Source organism: Aquila chrysaetos, chromosome 8, assembly GCF_900496995.4.
Source record: "Aquila chrysaetos chrysaetos chromosome 8, bAquChr1.4, whole genome shotgun sequence".
Lineage (NCBI taxonomy): Eukaryota > Metazoa > Chordata > Aves > Accipitriformes > Accipitridae > Aquila > Aquila chrysaetos.
This window is the reverse complement of record NC_044011.1, coordinates 13,836,976-13,844,290: the sequence shown is the minus strand read 5'-3', so window position 1 is coordinate 13,844,290 and position 7,315 is coordinate 13,836,976. Positions and strand designations below refer to the sequence as shown.

The window sequence follows — 7,315 nt, the reverse complement described above, 5'->3', positions numbered from 1 at the left end:
AAGGTTTGCACTGTCATACTGTCCTCAGTTCTTTTCCACAGCACGTTTTTAACATGCAAAAAAACTCTGGCCAAATTTGACAGGGATGTGGAGATGGTAAAGCAATTGAGTTCTTGCTGCTTTTAGGAAATGGCAGTCACAGAAAGAGGGAAAAAAAAAAAAAAGAAAAAAAAGCTTCCACTCCGAGAAAAAGCTGGATTCTTGGTGAACACCAGAGATCCTCTTATGGGAGAGATGGAAAAAAGGGACTTAACAGCATGAAGAGAGTCAGCAGGCATTCCTAGGCGTCAGCTAGCCCCAACCACCTGTGGGACGTACAGAACTTCTTGATGTTTAGAAACAAACACCCTATTTCAGGTGAATGTGCTTACTTCTTTGCAGCAGAAATGGCTTTTTTTTTTTTTTTTCTCGCAACAGGAAAATGCTTAAGAACTGAAAGTTTGTACAAGTAGTATGGAAGTAAAATAGTCAATTTGCGTTGGTGGCCAAAGAGTCTTCAGAATAAAGGGTTAAAAAATAAGTACATCCAAAAGGTTTCAAGTTTCTGATTTTTTAATATGCCTTAGTGCTTTTAAAAATATAGCCAGTATTTTCAGATTGACAAAATTACCTTTTTATATTTTCAGGATGAAACTTTCAAACATGGATGTTCAAAAATTAAGCGATGCGACAATAAATGATAAATGACAGCAGAAAAGCTCCCTATTTGGAGGCAAGTACTTGATTTTAGGTACTGCTAAATAAGACTGCATTTCTAGGCTACTCTGGTAACACGGTGGAGGGATTGCAGTTCCCCTGGTACACACCTGGATGGCTGAGCACTCTGGGTTAGGTGGGATTTACTGCTATGGTCATCGGAAGTTATGGTTGTGTATATGTGGTTCTTCTGGAAATGATACGAATGAGCTGTATGGTTGGTTGAAACCACAAACATTTCCTGCTGTTTCTGTCCTGCTAGAGGTGTTGGAGAGGACAGGAATTTTTATTATCCAGGGGTTGGAGGGTTGACTTGTTTTATTCTAATGAGAGTTCACACTTCCCTATCCTCGTTTCCTTTTCGTCAGTGCTATCTCCAACCTCAGTTTCAGTATTGACCTTTGGTGCTTGTGGTAGTTAAAAACCAAAGGAGAACAAAAAACCCCACCTTCCTCTCTAATATCAAGAATAAAATTGAAAATGTCGCAGCAGAAACATCAGCTTCTTCACTTTGACTTAGCTGAGGCCTGTTTGAAGGGGAACTCTTCATGCCTTAGGCTCTCTGTTCAGAGGTTAAAGGCTTAAAAACCAGCTCCTTAGAGTTTTCTGTTGATTCCCTTACCTGTAACAACTTAAAAATACGATGTAGAGTCTGTAAACTGTTGTATTCCATGGATAAGAGGAAGTTAGAGACCTATTTTGTAGTCATGCATTGCAATTCCTTTAGTTCTTTGTAGCTCTCTGTAGACTTGAGGTGCACTTGACCAAAACCATGTTATGAATGGGGTCTGGTCTTAAAGCACTAAAAGCAAGTGAGAGAGGCTAGTGGTTTGCAACAGAAATCTCTCTTTAATCCCGTGGACATCACACAAGTCAGTAGAAGTAGCATAAGGATTGTATACAAGTGGCTGTTATTCCAGGATGGATGACGCAGTATGCAGTTACCCCAAAACATTTGTGATAACCCTGCATTCATCCTGGTGTCTGCTCTGCTTGATGGCTGTCAGCCTTCTTGCTGATGGCTTCCTCTTTCTTTTTTCAAAGGTCATGACTGTTTATGAAACTCCTCAAGCATAAACCCGGGATGTGCTCTGGGTGGGTTAAGGAGCTGGCAACACGTAAGCATTCTTCATCAAAATCCTGTTTTGGCATGACGATTTGGTGTGTTTGCTCTGCCTTTGGGATGTGTGCTGAAAGAGTTGTTCTGCATAGCCCCATGCGTGGATGGAGAAGCGTGCCATGTGTCCCTGGTTCTGGGCTGCCAAGAATCTTTACTCTCTGTAGGTAAAGCTGTACCTGCTTCCTTCCACTTGTCAAAAAATCCGAACAACCACCCAAACAAAAAAAAACCCCAAAACAAAGCACCCCCCCCCCCACGCCCCAAACTATTAGTTGTTTGGACAAGCATTTTAATTGCACATTTAAGAAGTTACATTCAAAATTTTTCAGAAGCATTTCTGAATCTGTTGCTGCTTTTATCTTTGTTCATATCACCCTCCTGTAGCCTGATTTTTTCATATAAAACTTGTATGTTACTGACAGCAGGATTACCAGCTTTGCTTGTAGGCTTCCTAGAGCATGGATAATGTCTCTCCTATTCTGTCAATCTCCTGTTGCATACATAGGGATAGCATAAACAATTTGAATAACGTTGAATTACACTAAGATTTATGTAAATACTTGTTACAGGGCAGGTTTTTTTTGTGTAAAACTCATGGTCTGGTTGCTGACAGAATGTGCTTTTTCTCAGTGAGCAAGCCAGTATCATCTTGGTTAAAAGTGGTAGCTGTGTTTAAAAGGCATCAGTAAACCATATCAAGGTTTAGGTCTTCCAAGTATACAATGAGTCGTTGAAGCTGAAAGACGGTTCCAAGAGCTTTCTGAAACCTTAAGCTGAACAGCAGTAAACTTTTGAACTTGAAACTTGTTTGGGACTTTCTGATTGTAAAAGGTACTTTTTATTATAAGCCCAGTGGAAAACACTTGAGTAATAGTATGTTTTTATACAAAAGGCAGAGGAAAAAATAGATATTTTAGGCAAAAACAAGTTGGCATCCTGCTACATCAGATCTTAAGATGGGATTGTCATTTTCCAAGATGTAGAAGAAGTTACCATTGGCTGTAGTACTGAAATCAGTTCTTCTCTGTTCTCCCTATTCTGTGGTCAGATGGAGTGCTCACTACTGTGGCATAGTTTTGGGGAGGGAGGAAAGGTGGTCATTTTGGTAAGCATGTAAAAATACCTTTTCTGCAGATACTGGCTCTTTAACAGCCTGAATACAGGATTGCCCATCAATAACTGGTCAGGCACTCTAGCAGGACCTGTTGAGTTAGTGATGTAAATTTGGGGGGTGAATACATGTCTCCAAGTCAAAATTGCCAGCGTCTCCAACAGGGAGAGAATTTTACTGGCAGAAAACATCTAGACTTTGCCTAATGGTGTGTAAAACTCATATTTAAAATTAGGAGTGTAGCTTGTACTGTGTAACAGTGACTTGTTCTTTGTGAACCAGGAGATTGAATTGAGGGAGTGTGCCTTGAGGGTCTGACCCAAGCCTTGCTGAAGGCAGCAGGGAGATTGTTCGGGGCAGGAGGGGGAACGTATTAGTTCCAGGAACTGTTTAAAATATTCCTGGCAATAGACCTGTATTTGATTAAGCATTTGCTTTATCCTGACTGTCTTCTGCTGGTTAGGGGCTAAAGAATTTTTGCTGTGATACTATGGCCACCTATGCTTGTTTGATTTTCCCAGCAGGTGAACTTATTCAGATGAGGAAGACAGTAATAACGCTTTTCTCTGGTGCTGATGCAATAAATGACTGCTTCCTTTAGCAAAGCAAATAGCTCACTGGGGTGTGTAGACCAAAACACCTGTTCCACACTACGAGTTTCAAGAGAATGTTTTTTCCATACTAAAGTCTAACAGCATCGGGAAAGAGGTTTTGCACAGGGTGCCTCCTTGAAAGTCATGGTGGGGTCCTCTCCATAGCCTCCAGGAGCTGCCACAGCAAGGCTGTCTTGCTTTGAGGTTGGTAATGATTCTTTCTGGTGAAGGTCTAGTTGTTTCACAACCCAGTAAATCCTCAGTCTTCAGCTCAACAGCGGAATGAACATCCATTAGTGGGGGGATCTTCCCCTCTGAAAACACTGCAGCTCTTTCCCTCTTGAACGTAACAGTGCCACTGAGCAGCAATAAATCTTTGTGCCGGGAAAACTCGGCGTGCTTGTCAGCGCAAGGGAGCACAGCGGAGAAAGGAAATGTCTGTGAAACCACAGCCTTGGGCGCTCAAATGTTTAGCTGTGCTGGTGAGCGAAAGGGTTTGAGACCATCTGAAAAATTAAATATGATCCTTTATTTCTCATGGTCTTCTGTGTCTCAGCTAGCTATCACCTAGGCAAAGGGTCTGAACAGATTTCAGGAATTGGGTAAGGGTCTTCCTGGCTGACCATGATTTGAATGATGTTGAAGTGTTTTGCTCATGGCTTTTTACAGTAGGTGGGTTTAGTCATTTCATTAGAAACGGAAGACGAGTGCAAAATCCTCATATCTGATTTTCTTCTTGTTTCTTTCTATAAGCTCTGGTTTGTTCTTTTTATGTAGTAAAAAAAAAAACGTTTTACTGAGAAGTAGGAGTTAAAACGGTACTACGCAATGTCGTGTGCTTTGCTCTGTTGCCTTCCTGGATTATAAATAACACAGCAACTTTCTCTTTCCTTTCCAATAGTACTGCTCCGTGGCGGTCTTGTGATGAGGTGTGTGGCATTTTGCAAGTTTAAATGGAGCAAAGAAGATCCTTCTTCTCCAGAGATGTGGAGTCAAAGGCTCTGGGTGTTCTGCTCTTATAGCTGTTCTGGGCAGCAGCAAACTAATACGTTTCTTTAGCTGTGACCTTAGGAACATTTTTCCTATTTCTGTAGCCACTAACCTGCCCAGCCAGACCTTTGGGATCAGAGGGAGTTTTGTGCCCAAGGCAGGATAGATGAGGTGGTGTGCTGCCCTTTCAGCCTGTGGCTGCCAGGGCATTGCTTTTCAGAGCAGCAGAGCAGCCTGCATCCCAAAGCGGTCCCAGGAGTCTGGGTGTGATGCAAAGGCACATCCATTGACTGGAACCAGCTGGGAAGCGGTGGTGAGGCTTGCTTACCAGCAACCAGTCTTTGGATTAAACAGGATGCCGCTACCAAGGGTTTGGCTACCCTGCTTCCTCCCACAAAATACGCAAGTAGGGGGGAATTTCTGGCCAGGAAAGGTGTGTCACCTTGGGACAGTGGCAGAGGTGTTCTCCTTCTGCAGCGGGGTCTCCCCACCCTCCCTGGCCCTGTGGGCAGAGGGCATCATGCCTGCAGAGCTGTCCGCAGCATCCCAAGGGTCCCAGAGGTTAACCCCTCCTTAAATCTCCAACCCTTCCTGCTGCCTAAAAGTGGATTTTGGGCATATTTGCTTGCAGCAAGGTAAGGAAGAAGCAGAGGAAAACCTTAGTTTTCTATTGGGAAGTGCCTGTTGGTCTTTGCTGTGGACAGGCTGCATGTCTCTGAAGTAGTCTTTTGATTGAGGCACCCGTAGGTTAGGGGGCTTGGTTTGAGTTTTGATATTTTACTCTAGTCTCCCAGAGCAGGTTCCCTCAGATGTGGAGGTGTTGGAATGAGGCTTTGCAATACCAGATGCTAAGCAAGACGTTGATTTTTTTAAATATTTTTTTTCCATGTGTCCCTGAAGGTCAGAAATTTGCCAGATGCAGGGGGAATGAGGCTGAAATAACTTGGTAAAGCATTCCTGGTGGAAAACTTTCCACTTGCCCCTGAATTCATATGCCGTTTTCTTACTGCCTGGTGTTGTGAATCCCTGCCACAGTAGGTTTGACTAATCTTTGCCTGTAACTCAGAACTGATCTGTGTTGGGAACCTCTTTTTTTTTTTTTTTTTTTTTTTTTTTTTTCCTTTTGAAAAATGAAGTGAAAGTTTATCAACCTGTACAGTTAAATGAGAGCTCGGCCAGCCAAATGAGGAAGTAAAACCTTCTTATAGAATGAGCTCTAACCTGCTCACTGCACTTGTTTGCTCTCAGTTGACATCAGCCTTGCCATAAAGCCTCTAAATACAGGCTGACGACTTCCTTGTGAGCCTGGTACTGCTCTGAATCCAGCTTCTGGCTCATGAATGGTGGGACGATATTGCTGGAACGCAGAAAGAGCAGCTGTCAGGTAAGGTGCAGAGCAAGTGGGGCTCCCTGTGAGTACGGCTCACTCTCTGGGGAGTTTGTTTTTATTGTTTTTGGCAAATGCAGCAGGAAAGGTGGGGAAAAAAAAGGCGAATCTTAGTCACCAAGACAACAAATGACTGGTCTTGATATTAAGAGTTTATGTGCATCTCTAATTTGTGCAAGTAAAAATCCTTGTTTTTCTGAAAGCGGAGCAGCCCATCTTCTTTCAGAGAAACAGCTCATGGAAGGGCTCGAATGGGCTGGCAGGCTGAGCGTGGTTCTCAGGGACAGAGGAGGAGGAAGAAGAGGCGGCCCAGACCTAAGGTGTGAGGTGGGAACGCTATCATGGCAGGGAGCTGTTGCTCGTGAATGGAGTTATGGCATGCACACCTGGTTTAGAGAAGACTCAAACCTGCTCTGCCTTGACCAACGCCAGCTCTGGCTGTGGCCGTGTCCCCTCTGCCCCAGCTCGGGCAGGCAGGACGGGGCTTTGCGGGGGGCTTTGAGGATCCCCAGCTCCCTCTGAGTCAAGCTGGTCCTTAGTCTGTTTCTGTGGCTGGAGCTGCTGGAGGTGCTGCTTAAACACACACCCACTGGGCACCTGGTCCTGCTCTGTTTGCAAGTGGAGCAAAGACCTGGTGGAAGGACTAGACAAAAGTTATTCTTTAAAGTCATTCAAGATGAGGAATTGGAATATAACCACTACTTTTTTGGAAGCTTTTTACAAAAAATTCAAATTATTATTTTCTAATCTTCCAAATCTGTAAAAATATAAAAAAGACAGAAGACCTTGACAGGTGTCTCAATTTTTTGGTCAAAAGTAATTTTTTTTAATTGCTAAAATGTTAAGATTAAAATAGAATTTTGGAACCATGGCTAAAGCCATTCCGTGTGTGCCTGTGTGTGTATGTGTATGCAAGAGGGGGCACAACACTGTAGACAGAGAGGGGTGCTTTTTAAGCTGGAACATAGGATGAGCACATGATAACCTGTGGATAAATTTAGCCTGGAATCGAGAAGACTTTGGCTCTCAGTGGAGAGAAAACAAGAGCAGCTTCCCAACAGGGTCTGCTGAGCTGAGAGGGGAAAAGTGGCAGGAGGAAATCTAAGTAGTTTGAAAATGAAGGTCATAAAGTTTATAAATGGGATTTCACAACCTGTTCGTCTGTGGTAGCAAAAGCTGGACTCTGTGATGCACAATTTCTCCTCTTGTCATACGTTTTTGTGTGGTTATAAGCAGCCAACTGACCTGTTGGACTTGGGCACGCTACTGACTGTTTACTAACGTGTAAGCTAGTGATTTTATTATACTTTAATTCTCTCTTTAGAAGGGCAACCTCAGTGTTGGCTGTGACCGAGCAGAAATCCAGTGGTTAAGTTTACAGAACTAGCACGTTGCTGGTGATGGCTGATACTGCATCG

At 43.4% G+C, this 7,315-nt stretch overlaps 1 protein-coding gene across 4 annotated transcripts in view; it reads left to right on the top strand.

Moving 5' to 3' along the window:
- The first annotated feature begins 724 nt into the window (after positions 1-724).
- The window catches only part of ZC3H12D (zinc finger CCCH-type containing 12D), a 21,964-nt gene continuing 15,373 nt past the window's right edge, over positions 725-7,315 (top strand). Inside the window, exons 1-3 of one of the 4 annotated variants that reach the window (XM_030023488.2) lie at positions 725-1,976; positions 4,422-4,449; positions 5,759-5,894. The gene's annotated coding sequence lies outside the window, so the exon portion shown is untranslated. Of the gene's footprint in view, positions 1,977-2,197; positions 5,895-7,315 lie in introns of those variants that run through there. The other 3 variants (XM_030023486.1, XM_030023487.1, XM_030023485.2) reach the window with 3 other exon arrangements.